This window comes from Anomaloglossus baeobatrachus, chromosome 3, assembly GCF_048569485.1.
Source record: "Anomaloglossus baeobatrachus isolate aAnoBae1 chromosome 3, aAnoBae1.hap1, whole genome shotgun sequence".
Classification (NCBI taxonomy): Eukaryota; Metazoa; Chordata; class Amphibia; order Anura; family Aromobatidae; genus Anomaloglossus; species Anomaloglossus baeobatrachus.
In genome coordinates, this window is record NC_134355.1 from 577,810,155 (window position 1) to 577,825,960 (window position 15,806).

Genomic DNA, 15,806 nt, shown 5'->3' on the forward strand with positions numbered 1-15,806 from the left:
ACATTGTCCCCATTAGGGCTCACAATCTAAATTCCCTATCAGTATGTCTTTGGAGTGTGGGAGGAAACCGGAGTGCCCGGAGGAAACCCACGCAAACACGGGGAGAACATACAAACTCCTTGCAGATGTAGTCCTTGGTGGGATTTGAACACAGGACCCCAGCGCTGCAAGACTGCACTGCTAACCACTGAGCCACCGTGCCGCCCTTTATGTATTTTATAGAAATATAATAAATACAGTACCATTTTTGTTCTTGAGAGGAACCTTATCTGACATGATAGGACTAAAGCTACTGTTTTAAAATTCCACGAGACTGAGAAACTAAAAACCAATTCTTCCATGGTAACAATGCCTATTTCCTTAGGTATCATCAGCCTCCAAATTTGAAGAAGCTCACCTTACATGGCCACGTAATAAAGGCACTAAACAGTGAAAGAGGATTTGTGACAGTGACTCAGCTCCTCTACTTTAAGAGAAAGCTTAGACACAGTAATAAATAAGACAAGTAGGCAACTCCATAAGCACAATGGTCTATTTCAAATTGGTGCATTAATTAGGAGTATATGAGATTCACCGCTAGGATCAGCAGTGCCTAATATTTGCATTGTTCTTTTTTAACAGTTCCCTTTTGGAAAATCGTAGTTATATGTAACACAGATATCTATTATATAGATGCTGTTGGTAGAATGCAGATACTTTCTTGTCTTGGTATCGCCTTGCTCGGTTATGCTCACTATAATTTGTCCTCGAGTTAATAATATTTATTCTGGTTTACTTTAATGAACAAAGAATATTCTATACATCAGACTTGGAGTAAGATAGGGTATATCACAAAAGTGAGTACATCCCTCACATTTTTGTCAAATTTTTATTACTTCTTTTTATGGGACACCACTGAATATATAACACTTTGAAACACTGTAAAGCAGTCAGTGTACAGCTTGTATAACAGTGTAAATATGGTGCCCTCTAAATAACTCAACACACAGCCATTAATGTCTAAACCACTGGTAATAAAAGTAAGTACACTGCTAAGTGAAAATGGACTAATTGTGCCCAATTAGTCATTTTCCCTCCAAGATGTGACTCATTAGTGTTACAAGGTCTCAGGTATGAATGGGGAGCAAGTGTGTTAAATGTGGTGTTATCACTCTTATAAACTCTCATACTGGTCACTGGAAGTTCAACATGGCTCCTCATGAAAAAGAATTCTATGAGGATCTGAAAAAAAGAATTGTTGCTCTACATAAAGATGGCCGAGGCTGTAAGAAGATTGTCAGCACTCTGAAGCTGAGCTGCAGCACAGTGGCAAAGACCATACAGTGGTTTAACAAGATAGGTTCCCTTCAGAACAGGCCTCGCCATGGTCGACCAAAGAAATTGAGTGCACATGCTCAGCGTCATATCCAGAGGTTCAAAATAGACGTAGGAATCCTGCCATAATTGTTACAGAAAGTGGGGGGAGTCAGCCTGTCAGTGCTCAGACCATACGCCACACACTGCATCAAATCAGTTTGCATGTCTGTCATCGCAGAAGGAAGCCTCTTCTAAAGATGATGTACAAGAAAGCCCGCAAACAGTTTGCTGAAGACAAGCAGACTAAGGATATGGATTACTTGAACCACGTCCTGTGGTAAGATGAAACCAAGATAATCTTATTTGGTTTAGATGGTGTCAAGTGTGTGTGGTTGTTGCAGCCAGGTGTAGAGTACAAAGAAAAGTGTGTCCTGCCTACAGTCAAGCATGGTGGTGGGAGTGTCATATTTTGGGGCTGCTTGAGTGCTGCTAGCTATGGGGAGCTACAGTTCATTGAGGGAACCATGAATGCCAACATGTACTGTGATATACTGAAGCAGAGCATGATCCCCTCCCTTCGGAAACACTGCTGCAGGGCAGTATTTCAGCATGATAACGACCCCAAACATACCTTCAAGACAATTATTGCCTTACTAAAAAAAAACAAGGGTAACTGTGCTGGACTGGCCAAGCATGTCTCCAGACCTAAACCTTTAAGAGCATCTGTGGGGCAGCCACAAAGTGAAGGTAGAGGAGCACAAGATCTCTAACATCCACCAGCTCCATGATGTCGTCATGGAGGATGGAAGAGGATTCCAGTGGCTCCTGTGAAGCTCTATTGAACTCCATGCCCAAGAGAGCTAAAGAGGTATTCCCATCTCCAAGATCTTATCCCAATATGTAGTAAGTGTAATAATAATATTAGTAAATAGGGGTGTACTCTCTTGTTGCCAGTGATTTAGACATTAATGGCTGTGTTGAGGCACTCTAAATTTACACTGTTATACAAGCTGCACTCTGACTACTTTATGTTGTATGAAAGTATCAGATCTTCAGTGTTGCTCGATGAAAAAATATAATAAAATATTTACAAAAATGTGAGGGGTGTGATTTACTATATTTTATGTCAGTCAAACTGCAAAAATATCTACAACAGACCAGATAGAAATTGATATTTAATACAAAGAATACGCTATTGCGAATCTTTTGTACATTGTACACTTGACGGTTATTACATACATATGCTACTTGTGTATATATCATACATATGTACAACAAGTCAAGCAAATTTTTCTTCACGAGGACCATGTTCGAGAGATACTGACAGGGAACATGCCAGGAAGCAGATGGAGGGATGAAAAGGTGGTCGCTGCTCTGTGCTTAGTATACTAGTGCAACAAGAACTGATGCCGAGAGTGACCACCATTCGAAGTATGTTGCCTCTATGGATTGAGAAGAGTATTTTATCCTGATATCTGTTTGTTGGCTGTAAAGCCAATATGGAGTTTCAGGTTCTGTTCCCTCATAGTAGGAGTATATATTATGCCATTACTCATGTTTTGGTTGCACTTTTAACCGTTTGTCCACCTGCCAATATTCTTCACCGCTGCTTTTACTTGTACTCTACCCATAATGAACAAAAGGGGCCCTATTTTATCTGAATTTCAGTGCCACTGACTGCACTGATCCCATTTGCATATGTAACTAATCTTCCATTTTATATATATATATATATATATATATATATATATATATATATATAAAGCCCACCTTATGACAAGCTATCACGGATTTTCTATCTACTGTCCACAACTACATATCCTCAATCTGACACTGGTACTCTCTAAAACTCAACTGCCTTTTTTTTTCCTCCCTCTTCTAACCTATCTGTTCTTGATATTGCAATTTCCTTGGGTGGGTCTATCATAATTGCCAAGCAGCAAGCTCAGTATCATATTTGAAACAGAGCTTTCCTTTATTCCCTATATCGTAACAGTCAATCACTCATGTCACCTGAATTTTAAAAATATCTCTAGAATCTGACCTTTTATCAATTATTCATTCTTGTCTAGACTACTGCAATGCTCTACTGATCGGCATCCCTCTTACCAGACTTTCTTCTCATCAATATATTCTGAATGCAGTAGCCAGGGTTGTATTTCTGTACTGCCATTACACCAAATACCAATACCTTATGCCAGTTATTGCACTGGTTATCCATCTGCTACAGAGTACAATATAAAGTTATCGCTCCCACCCACAAAGCTCTCCACCGTTCTTCACCACCTTACATCTCCTCCTCGTCTCTGTCTATTACCCTACATGTGCTCTCCATTCTGCAACTGATCTAAGACTAACATCCTCCATAATCCGAACCTCCCACTTCCATCTCCAAGACTACTCTTGTGCTGCACCAGTTTTCCTAAATGCACTACCCCAGACAATCTGATTAATACCTAGCTCCCATATTTTTAAGCATACTTTAAAAACACATCTCTTTTGACAGGCCTATCACCTCATTTCTTCATTTGGTAACTGTACTTTGACAAATATTGGCTGGTGACTGGCTCATTTAGCTTCATTTGAAAACTCCTATTGATTTTAGTGATGGCTAGGCCATACATGTAAGCGTTGAACTATGTGTTATTTCTTCAGCGCTCTATTGGGAGACCCAGACGATTGGGGTATAGCTACTGCCCTCTGGAGGCCACACAAAGCACTACATTAAAAGTGCAAGGCCCCTCCCCCTCTGGCTATACCCCCCCCGTGGTATCACGGGTTCTCCAGTTTTAGCTTTGTGTGCGAAGGAGGTCAGACATTCCATGCATAGCTCCACAGATTTTAGTCAGCAGTAGCTGCTGACTGTTTCGGATGGAAGAAAAGAGGACACATATAGTGTCCCCAGCATGCTCCCTTCTCACCCCTGGATGGTGTTGTAAGGTTGAGGTACCTATTGCTGGTACAGGGCTGGAGCCTGACATGCTGTTTTCCTTCCACATCCCCTGGTAGGGCTCTGTGGAAGTGGGATCCTGCCGGCCTCTCAGCTCTGATGCCGGGCTCCATCCACAGACCCATTAGAACCTGATGGAGACGGAGCAGGAGTACGATCAGGGACAGGCCCTGCATCATACAGGTACTCTGTGTCCCCGGCAGGCACAGACACACTCCGGGCTGGCTGGGTGTTGTAGTGCGCCGGGGACCGCAACGTGGAGTTGGTGTCCCTACAGATTACTGGGGGATTGTTTGTGTTTGGGAACGCAGCGCCGACCCCCTCTGGACCGGGCGGCGCTGCTGTGACTTGTGGTGCGCCGGGGATCCGCCGTCCGCGCTTTTACGGCGGCGGCGGTTATAAATTTAGTCCCCGGCTTTTTGGGCCTAGGACGCCGGCAGCTCCGTTTCGTTCCCGCCCCCACCCTGTCATTCAGGGTAGGGGAGAGACGCTGTTCGCTAGCAGCGACGAGGGCTGGAGCCTGTTTTACATGCTCCAGCCCTCTCACTTGGCACAGAGGGAAGCAGGCTTCCCGCTCTTGGCCAGGAACGCCCAGGGCCCGCCCCCCTTCCTCTCTCGAGACGCCGGCAGCCATTACATGCATGCCTGGCTGGAGGAAGGACGCAAGGCTCTGGGAGACCTGGACTAGGGGCTATCTGGCGACCACACACCCGCTTTTTAAGCGGGCGGTAAGCGATTTTTCTGTGCTGGTCCCTCTAGTGCCTCACTGTGTATCAGTGTACTGGGTACAGATATATAGATATTGTATTTCTTGCACTGTGAGGTGCGCTTCTGGCTGCATATCCCAGATCGCTCTGTGGAAGCAGCAACATGTCATCCTCAAAACGCAAGGCGGCCAAGGCAAAAAGGGCTGTGTATACTGCGTGTGCTGCATGTGGGGCTAATCTACCAGCAGGCTCCGATGACCCCCATTGTGTGCAATGCTCCGACCCGGTGCTGCTTCGCCAGCCGGAGTCGGGAGAGGTAGCGACCCAGGCTGAGACGCTTGTAAGTTCTGCCCCGGTGACAGGGACGGACTTTGCAGTTTTTGCAGATAATATGTCTGTATCTATGGCAAAAATCCTTGAAACCTTGCAATCTGTGCATGGGGCTCAGTCTCTGGGCACGGCGAGGCCTCTGTCCTCAGGTCCCCCTTACTTGGAATGTATCCAGCCCACAGGGGGGTCCCCGGCTTCACAGGCCGAGGATTATGACTCAGATGATGGCCCCAGCCACCCTAAGCGAGCTCGCTGGGAAAGACCCTCGACGTCTTCACACTGCTCAGGGTCTCAGCGCAATCAGTCTCCCTGTGATGTGTCTGATGAGAGTGATCAGGAATCCACTCCTGGAACCCCTCTCAACCTGGATACCCCGGATGGGGATGCCATGGTAAACGACCTTATCTCAGCCATCAATAGGCTGTTGGATATTTCTCCCCCAGCCCCTTCAGCAGAAGAGGCGGCTGCGGAGCAGGAAAAGTTTTGTTTCCTTTATCCCAAGCGTAAATTGAGTGCTTTGTTAGATCACTCTGACTTCAGAGAATCAATCCAGAAGCACGACGCTCACCCAGAAAGGCGTTTCTCTAAACGATCTAAAGATACGCGTTTCCCTTTCCCCCCTGAGGTGGTCAAGCGCTGGACACAGTGTCCAAAGGTAGACCCCCCGATTTCCAAACTTGCAGCTAGATCCATAGTTGCAGTGGAGGATGGCGCTTCACTTAAAGATGCCAATGACAGACAGATGGACCTTTGGTTAAAATCTGTCTATGAAGCTATCGGCGCGTCGTTTGCTCCGGCATTCGCAGCCGTATGGGCACTCCAGGCTATTTCAGCTGGCTTAGCAAAAGTGGATGCTATCATGCATCCAGCAGTGCCGCAAGTGGCGCACCTTACCACGCAGATGTCGGCGTTTGCGTCTTACGCTATCAATGCGGTCCTAGAATCTACCAGTCGCACCTCAATGGCGTCCGCCAATTCGGTAGTTTTGCGCAGAGCCTTGTGGTTAAAGGACTGGAAAGCAGATGCTGGTTCCAAAAAATGTTTAACCAGTTTGCCTTTGTCTAGAGATAGACTGTTTGGCGAGCCATTGGCTGACATCATTAAGCAGTCCAAGGGTAAAGACTCCTCTTTACCACAACCCAGAACATCCAAACCTCAGCAGAAAAAGTGGCAGCAGAGGTTTCAGTCCTTTCGAGGTTCGGGCAAGACACCATTTACCTCGTCCAAAGGGACTCAGAGGACGCAAAGAAATTCAGATTCGTGGCGGACTCACACACGCCCCAAGAAAGCAAATGGAGGTACCGCTTCCAAAGCGGCTACCTCATGACTTCCAGCCCCCCCCCTCCGCATCGCCGGTCGGGGGCAGGCTCTCCCGCTTTTCCGGCATTTGGATGTCACAGGTCAAAGACCGGTGGGTGACGGACATTTTGTCTCGCGGGTACAGAATCGAGTTCAATTCTCGTCCTCCAGCTCGGTTCTTCAGAACCTCCCCACGTCCAGACCGAGCAGATGCTCTGCTGCAGGCGGTGGATTCCCTAAAAGCGGAAGGAGTGGTTATCCCAGTCCCTCCTCAGGAACAAGGGCAAGGGTTTTACTCCAATCTCTTTGTGGTTCCAAAAAAGGACGGCTCGTTCCGTCCTGTTCTGGACCTAAAACGGCTCAACAAACATGTGCACGCCAGGAGGTTCCGGATGGAAACCCTCCGCTCTGTCATTGCCTCAATGTCCAGAGGAGACTTCCTTGCCTCAATAGACATCAAAGATGCTTATCTCCACGTGCCAATTGCTACAGAACATCAACGTTTTCTACGTTTTGTGATAGGAGACGACCATTTTCAGTTCGTAGCTCTTCCATTTGGTCTGGCGACAGCCCCACGGGTCTTCACCAAGGTCATGGCGGCGGTGGTAGCAGTCTTGCACTCTCAGGGACACTCGGTGATCCCTTACCTAGACGACTTATTGGTCAAAGCTCCCTCTCAGGAGGCATGTCAGCACAGCCTGAATGCTACGCTGGAGACTCTACAGTCTTTCGGATGGATCATCAACTTTCCAAAGTCGATCCTATCACCGACTCAGTCACTAACGTATCTTGGCATGGAGTTTCATACTCTAGCAGCGATAGTGAAGCTTCCGCTGGACAAGCAGCGGTCACTACAGACAGGGGTGCAATCTCTTCTGCAGGGCCAGTTGCATCCCTTGCGGCGCCTCATGCATTTCCTAGGGAAGATGGTGGCAGCCATGGAAGCAGTTCCCTTTGCGCAGTTTCATCTGCGTCCACTTCAATGGGACATTCTCCGCCAATGGGACGGGAAGTCAACGTCCCTGGACAGGAAAGTCTCGCTTTCCCAGACGGCCAAAGACTCTCTACAATGGTGGCTCCTTCCCACCTCATTGTCTCAGGGAAGATCCTTCCTGCCCCCATCCTGGGCAGTAGTCACGACAGATGCGAGTCTGTCAGGGTGGGGAGCAGTATTTCTCCACCACAGGGCTCAGGGGACGTGGACTCCGCAGGAGTCCACCCTTCAGATCAATGTTCTGGAGATCAGAGCAGTGTATCTTGCTCTACTGGCCTTCCAACAGTGGCTGGAAGGAAAGCAGATCCGAATCCAATCGGACAACTCCACAGCGGTGGCATACATCAACCACCAAGGAGGGACGCGCAGTCGGCAAGCCTTCCAAGAAGTCCGGCGCATTCTAATGTGGGTGGAGGACAGAGCATCCACCATATCCGCGGTTCACATCCCAGGCGTAGAAAACTGGGAAGCAGACTTCCTCAGTCGCCAGGGCATGGACGCAGGGGAATGGTCCCTTCACCCGGACGTGTTTCAGGAAATCTGTCGCCGCTGGGGAGTGCCGGACGTCGACCTAATGGCATCCCGGCACAACAACAAGGTCCCGGCATTCATGGCGAGGTCGCGCGATCAAAGAGCTCTGGCGGCAGACGCCTTGGTTCAAGATTGGTCGCAGTTTCAGCTCCCATACGTGTTTCCGCCTCTGGCGCTCTTGCCCAGAGTGCTACGCAAGATCAGATCCGAGTGCAGCCGCGTCATACTCGTCGCTCCAGACTGGCCGAGGAGGTCGTGGTATCCGGATCTGTGGCATCTCACGATCGGTCGACCGTGGTCACTGCCAGACCGACCAGACTTACTGTCCCAAGGGCCGTTTTTCCATCAGAATTCTGCGGCCCTGAACCTGACTGTGTGGCCATTGAGTCCTGGATCCTAGCATCTGCTGGATTATCTCAGGGAGTCGTTGCCACAATGAGACAAGCTAGAAAGTCGAATTCGGCTAAGATCTACCACAGAACGTGGAAGATTTTCTTGTCCTGGTGCTCTGCTCAGGGAGTGTCTCCCTGGCCATTTGCATTGCCCAAGTTTCTTTCCTTCCTGCAATCGGGGTTAGAAAAGGGCTTGTCGCTCAGCTCCCTTAAAGGGCAAGTTTCGGCACTATCCGTGTTTTTTCAGAAGCGTCTAGCACGTCTTCCTAAGGTGCGCACGTTCCTGCAGGGGGTCTGTCATATTGTGCCCCCGTACAAGCGACCGTTAGATCCATGGGATCTGAACAGGGTACTAGTTGCTCTCCAGAAGCCGCCCTTCGAGCCTCTGAAGGAAGTTTCCTTTTCTCGGCTGTCGCAGAAAGTGGCGTTTCTTGTTGCGATCACATCGCTTCGGCGAGTGTCTGAGCTGGCAGCTCTGTCATCTAAGGCTCCCTTCCTGGTGTTCCACCAGGACAAGGTTGTGCTGCGCCCCATTCCGGAGTTTCTTCCTAAGGTCGTATCCTCTTTTCATCTTAATCAGGATATTTCCTTGCCTTCTTTTTGCCCTCATCCGGTTCACCGGTATGAAAAGGCCTTACGTTTGCTAGATCTGGTGAGAGCACTCAGAATCTACATTTCCCGCACGGCGCCCATACGCCGTGCCGATGCACTTTTCGTCCTTGTCGCTGGTCCGCGCAAGGGGTTGCAGGCTTCTAAAGCCACCCTGGCTCGATGGATCAAAGAACCAATTCTAGAGGCCTACCGTTCTGCGGGGCTTCCGGTTCCTTCAGGGCTAAAAGCCCACTCCACCAGAGCCGTGGGTGCGTCCTGGGCATTACGTCACCAGGCTTCGGCTCAACAGGTGTGCCAGGCGGCTACCTGGTCCAGTCTGCACACTTTCACCAAGCATTATCAGGTGCATACCTATGCTTCGGCGGATGCCAGCTTAGGTAGAAGAGTCCTGCAGGCGGCAGTGACACCCCCGTAGGGGAGGGCTGTTTTGCAGCTCTAACATGAGGTATTTATTTACCCACCCAGGGACAGCTTTTGGACGTCCCAATCGTCTGGGTCTCCCAATAGAGCGCTGAAGAAGAAGGGAATTTTGTTACTTACCGTAAATTCCTTTTCTTCTAGCTCTTATTGGGAGACCCAGCACCCGCCCTGTTGTCCTTCGGGATGTTTTTTTGTTGTTTGCGGGTACACATGTTGTTCATGTTGAACGGTTTTTCAGTTCTCCGATGTTATTCGGAGTTAATTTGTTTAAACCAGTTATTGGCTTCCTCCTTCTTGCTTTGGCACTAAAACTGGAGAACCCGTGATACCACGGGGGGGGTATAGCCAGAGGGGGAGGGGCCTTGCACTTTTAATGTAGTGCTTTGTGTGGCCTCCAGAGGGCAGTAGCTATACCCCAATCGTCTGGGTCTCCCAATAAGAGCTAGAAGAAAAGGAATTTACGGTAAGTAACAAAATTCCCTTCTTTGTAACATCTTTATTGTGTGGAAATGTCCCACATTAATTATAAAATGCAGCAAAATGTGTTGGCACTATATAAGTAAAATTATTCATTAATTTATCCCCATTCTCTGTAAAAGTTCTGATCTAAAATGTAAAAAACAATCAAAACAAAAATGGAATGGTTTATAAATCATTTTATTCATAACACAACATAGAACAAACATCAGAAGGTGAAAGTGAGACATTTTTCCATTTCATTTGAAAAAAGTATTAATTTAGAAATAGCTGGTAAAAGCACATCAAAAAATTATGACAGGGTTAACAAAAGGCTGGAAAAGTAAGTGATACTAAAGAAAACCAGCTAGATCAATTTTCAGCTAAGTCACATTACTGTATATAAAAAATACTATATTAAAGAGGCAGAGTCTCTCAGAAGCAAAGATTGTCAGAGATTCCCCAATCTGTGAACAACTGCATCTAAAAATTGTGGAATAATTTTAGAAAAATGTTCCTCAACGTATAATTGCAAAGAATTTGAATATCCCACCATCTATATAATAGCATAAAAAATACAGAGTTTTTAAAGAAATTCATGTGCACACAGGACACGGCTGATGGTGAGTATTCGATGTTTGTGATCTATGAGCCCTTAGTTAGCATTGCATTAAAAACAGGCATGATTCAGTCATGCAAAACACTGCATGGGCTCAGGAATACTCCTAGAAATCATTATCTGTGAACACAGTTCGCTGTGCAATCCACAAATGCAAGTTAAAGCTCTATCATGCAAAGAAGAAACCATAAATCAACACAATGCAGAAACACTTGTCTCCTCTCAGCAAAAAGGCAGTTTAAAAATGACTTGGGGAAATCAGTTCAATAGCCTGCATCTGTGACGGTATGGGGTTGCATTAGTGCCTATGGAATGGGCAGTTACATATGTTAAAAGACACAATCAATGCTGAGCATTAGATAGAGGTTTTAAAAAAAAACATGCCCCAGACAATGTCTGTTTCAGTCAAGGCCCTGTATATTTCAGCATAACAATGCTAAATTAGAAACTGTATCTATCACAACAGCATAGCAGAAGAAGAGCTCGGGTGATGAACAGGCTGCCTGCAGTCCAGACCTTTCACCAATAGAAAACATTTGGCACATTATGTAAAATCAGGCAAAGAAGAGATGGGACTGTGCAGCAGCTAGAATGCTACATCAGACAAGAATGGGACAAAATTCCTCACCCAAAACTCCAGCAATCGGTCTCCACACTTCCCAGACTAGTAAAAAGAGGGGATGCTACACAATGGTAAACACGGCCCTGTTTTGAGATGGAGAAGAGATGGAACAATGTCTCTCGCTTTCTGATCTGTGTCCTATCTGTTGTGAATAAAATATGACTATACGAGATTTCAAAAGCGTTCTATTCTAGATTACGTTACATTTTACAAAGCAGCACAACGTTTTTGCAATATCCAAACAACATGTGTGCCTATATATGCTAACATGATGCTACGTAGAGTCTGTATATACTAGAATAATAATGTAATGTATTTATTTGTGCAGTATTGTAGCGGTGGCAATCTTGATTACACTAAAGCATAAAAATAAATGGAATTGATACGATGCGTCAGTATTTTATAATGGCGTTGCTCATGTATAGTGCAGGGGAATCTACTGGTCATCCTAGTATAGGGATCATATTGCAATTCTGCAGATAACCATTCTCTGCAAACCTTATGGTGAAATATATATATGTATATATATGTGCGTGTGTGTGTGTAAAAACGCTGCATAACATGTCAGCATGTACAGACACTCACGCTGTTTAGATATTGTACGTGGCTATCCTCACTTCCTCACAAGAAAGAGCACAGTAATATTAATTGTCAGATTTCTCATACTGCTAAATGTATTGAGGCAATGGTAATGGCAAACCATACATTGCTCCTTCCTGATGCATGAATTATTTATTATTCTGCTATGCATCGTTTTAAAACGTGCTACAGAAGAAACTAGAAGAGGATTCTTAAGGCGACTGTTATCCCCTGAGAGTCAAAGGGTTAACTTGATGGTACTTAGTGACCTTGGTTTATTTGCACATTGATCATAGCAGCCACAGAAAGATAGATTGCTGCATAGCCTTACATGTGTCAGCTGGTTGAGGTTTTTGTTCTTTTTCAGCCATTTTGTAGGAGGTTATAACGTAGCTTAAAATGGCTGCTGTTTTCCTCATAGGGAGAGGAATAAAACAAAAGGCGTAGATTCTTATGTATAGTTTATCATTCTTAGGTTAAGGAAATTAATAAATAATTAAGAAAATTAATATTAACTCAGCTATACGGTCAAATGACTCTTTTTCAGCTGAGGCGGACATTTCCCTATATATAGCAACTGGATACATGTAGATACAGGGTCATTTCTAACGTAGATACACTTTACAATAGGTAAAACGTCTTATAAGAGACACTACACACTTTAAAATATGGCATTGCTAACTAGCAAAGGCCGCGACTTTCTTCTGTTACATCCCGGCAGCCATTTTGAGGTATGCAAGCTGACTCAAAATGGCCGTTACTGCAAATCTGTTATCTTTTGTCTACATAACACAATGTAAACAGGAAGAGAATAAAAGACAGCAGTGCGGAGAAGAGAATAGAAAACAGTCGGTAAATTATATTCAGATGTTTCATACACAAGAATAGTGACATTTAGTCAGAAGAGAAGCCTCATCCGACCCGTCCGCCTCAGTGGTTCTCTGCAGCCTTTTACATTCATACGCCATTTGTTCCGACCAACACAGAAAACATCTGACAGAAAAAGTGTTACATTCTGCGGACAATAAACCGCTTTTGTTTTGTTGATTCGGATGCACGTGCGTGAGAACATATCGTGCATGTATTAGGAATCAACGCTTACGATAGTGTCGAGAACACACAGCAGCACGCAGCTTGAAAACAATAAATCATGAGAGAAAACAACATGCAAAAAAAGGAAAAAAAAAAAAAAGAATATGCCTTCTGAGGAAAGCAATAGTTACTTGCCTGGTGGAAATTTTTCTAGAAATAACATTATCTTCCCCCCAGTGTTAAAATCATTTAGCGAAAAATGTTCCGTTGCCACAGTAACAAGGCAAGGGCCCAGTCTAGAGAGATCATCACGAATGCAGAATCTCAGTCTTAAAGGAGCTTTGCAGCAAACACGCACACACACAGCAAGACAAGGAATGTGGGGGAAAAGAAAAACACCCTGTTCTGTCCGGATTTGGATTCACCACATCGAATCATCCTGCGTCAGTCTAGCTATTAACCCTGCAACCACCACAGCGGCCTTCACAGGCCTCGAAATGGTCATTAGTGTGCATAGAACAACAAGGCAGGACAAGAAACAGCTACCATGGTCTATTTTCCTGAACAAAAAGCAGCTTTTTTTGTTTTTTTAGAAAAATCTAACCTTTTTTTAAAGAGGCGGAAACGTCCTTGAAATTTCTAAATGTCACGACATTACGCTTTTATGTGGAGAGCAGGCAAGGGGTTACTGTCACATACAGGCCTGTCTGGATCGTTTTACCTGACTGTTTTAATGATACGGCTGCTAAGTTCTGTTTCGGGTTATTTAAATGTCCTATTTTAATAAATTTTATGTAGGGATTCTGTTACAGAGATCCAAACAATAAGTAATCCGATATGTAACCGGAGAACAGTGAACAGTTAACATGTGTAATACGCCATCCGCCATACTGTGGCAGACACCTTTCACATAGAATTTCATTTTATGCAGCCGAGCAAGAGATGAGGTGCCCGGAGGTCGTTTGCATAAAATCCATTTCTTAAAGGCATCTTTAAAATCATCTCCGAGTACCGGAGAATCATACAGACAAGTACGTTGCCTATTCTGCGATGGCTTCACTTATCTTCATGTCTATGTATTAATAACATCTAGCAATCTACCTGCGTTCTGCGTAAGATCAGACATATTCAGAGTTGGCGCTAGCGTGCGGACCATAACGACAACAACATGCACTTGCGACCTACCTCTGCGAACCATTTAAGGATACCGTTAACATATGAAATACTTTCGGTCTTCCTGCGTGTCGCGCAAGTTAGGGAAGAATAAAAATAAACCCTTTTTTTGATATTCCTTCCTCGCTTCATGGGTGCGAAGAGCTGTCGTTGGTAAAATCAGCTGTACAGCAGCTCGGACGGCTGACATTCATGAGAAGTGGATTTTCCATTGGGGGAACGGATCTTGGTAAGCAATGATAATCCACCTCCGGGTTTTCTTCATGCTGTGTCCCACTGATCCGCAGCTTTGTATAAATAACGGCAGGAGTGACCACCGCAAAGGGCCACTTCTCTGTTCCCCCGGAGAACCGAGCGTTTACCCATGACTTCCGCATACGAGAGACGAGCTACAGTGCTATGCAGGAGTTAAAAATAGATTTTTTTTTCCATTCCTCCTACCTGCATTGCAAGCATATTAGTTTCCAAGCGCTTTAATTTGATATTCACATTAATTAACAATACAGCATACATTATTTAGCTGGGTAAATGCAGGACAGGATTAAAAGCAAGATTAATACGATTACGCAGCCTGTCACAGTCCATTTTTTTTTAAGCTTGTATTTTGCATGAGATGACGGGTGAAAATGCTGGCTGTAAAATGGTGATGCAGTGTAGGGAGAGACAGGAGGTGCAGTATGTTATGTCAGGCAGAGTATTTACATACTGACAGCAGTGTATAATGGATTCGGAGCACAGCATGCAGAAGACAAGGCATTAATCCTTGCAAGAGATGCATTCTGCAGCATCGCTTATGGAGGAGGAAGTAAACAGCGAGCTCACCTTAAACGCAGTATGTAACTAATGATGTGGATGACCGGCAAGCCATCGCGAGCTTCGGATTGCCGAACAGTAAGCAACAAATGCAAAAATAATAATAATAATAAAATATGGACAACAACCTTTACTCAGCTGGCAGTTCCCCAGATGTTACGTGACAGGCTTCTGAAAGATACCAGCTCCGTCGCCTTGTACAGTCGTGCGTATGACCATTCCGGGGCTGATGCAGGATGCAAACATATTAAGCATGACATCCTTCTTCTAGCTGCAAAATAAACCCTACTGCTCGAACATGATCTCCGGGAAGCAGTGATGTCCTCTTCAGGCAGGATTCACAACACCGCCCTGCATTCGCAATCATTTGCTCCCTTTTTTTGTTGTGTTGTTTTGAAAGCTGCAGTTTAAGTTTTATTAAAAGCAATATCCTTTCCACAGTTTGCAAGCCACCGAGATCCAGTCATCTGACCGGCTAATTGTATTTAGGCAACACCCTACTTACCACAGGCTCGGCAAGTGCTAAATATATCAGCATTACAGCTGCTCAGTCGCACAGGAAAATACGTACTAAAGAATTGTTATTTCCTCTTGTGATAAAAAAGCGATTCCTTCAGAGCTGGATTCTGCTCAAACATTGAGTAATCCATTGCAGTTTTTTCACTTGCATAATCCGAGTACTCTGACCCACATAATGCAAACAAGTCATAACCGAACACATACTAAACTGTACGCACCTACTGACTGGTGGCTGTATTAACTGTCTGGCTGCCTGCTCTGCATATTTTGCTGCACAGTGACCATGAGCCGTGACGATAGGAAGGGGAATAGATTATTCCTTCAGGGCATTGTATAGAGGATAATGCTATAATATTTCAATTCTAATAGGGTTTGGCAGTAATATGTTTTAGTTTATTCACCAAGGAAAGAAGGAATTCTGGGCACTATTTTTTCTTATCTGTACGAACGATTACCCTCCAA

The 15,806-nt window shown here is 45.2% G+C and overlaps 1 protein-coding gene across 5 annotated transcripts in view; it reads right to left on the reverse strand.

The window, feature by feature from the left end:
- Positions 1-15,547, reverse strand: part of ZBTB38 (zinc finger and BTB domain containing 38) — a 48,090-nt gene extending 32,543 nt beyond the window's left edge. The window contains exon 1 of one of the 5 annotated variants that reach the window (XM_075340977.1): positions 15,331-15,547. The gene's annotated coding sequence lies outside the window, so the exon portion shown is untranslated. The other 4 variants (XM_075340971.1, XM_075340976.1, XM_075340972.1 and 1 more) reach the window with 4 other exon arrangements.
- Between the last annotated feature and the right edge of the window lie 259 nt (positions 15,548-15,806).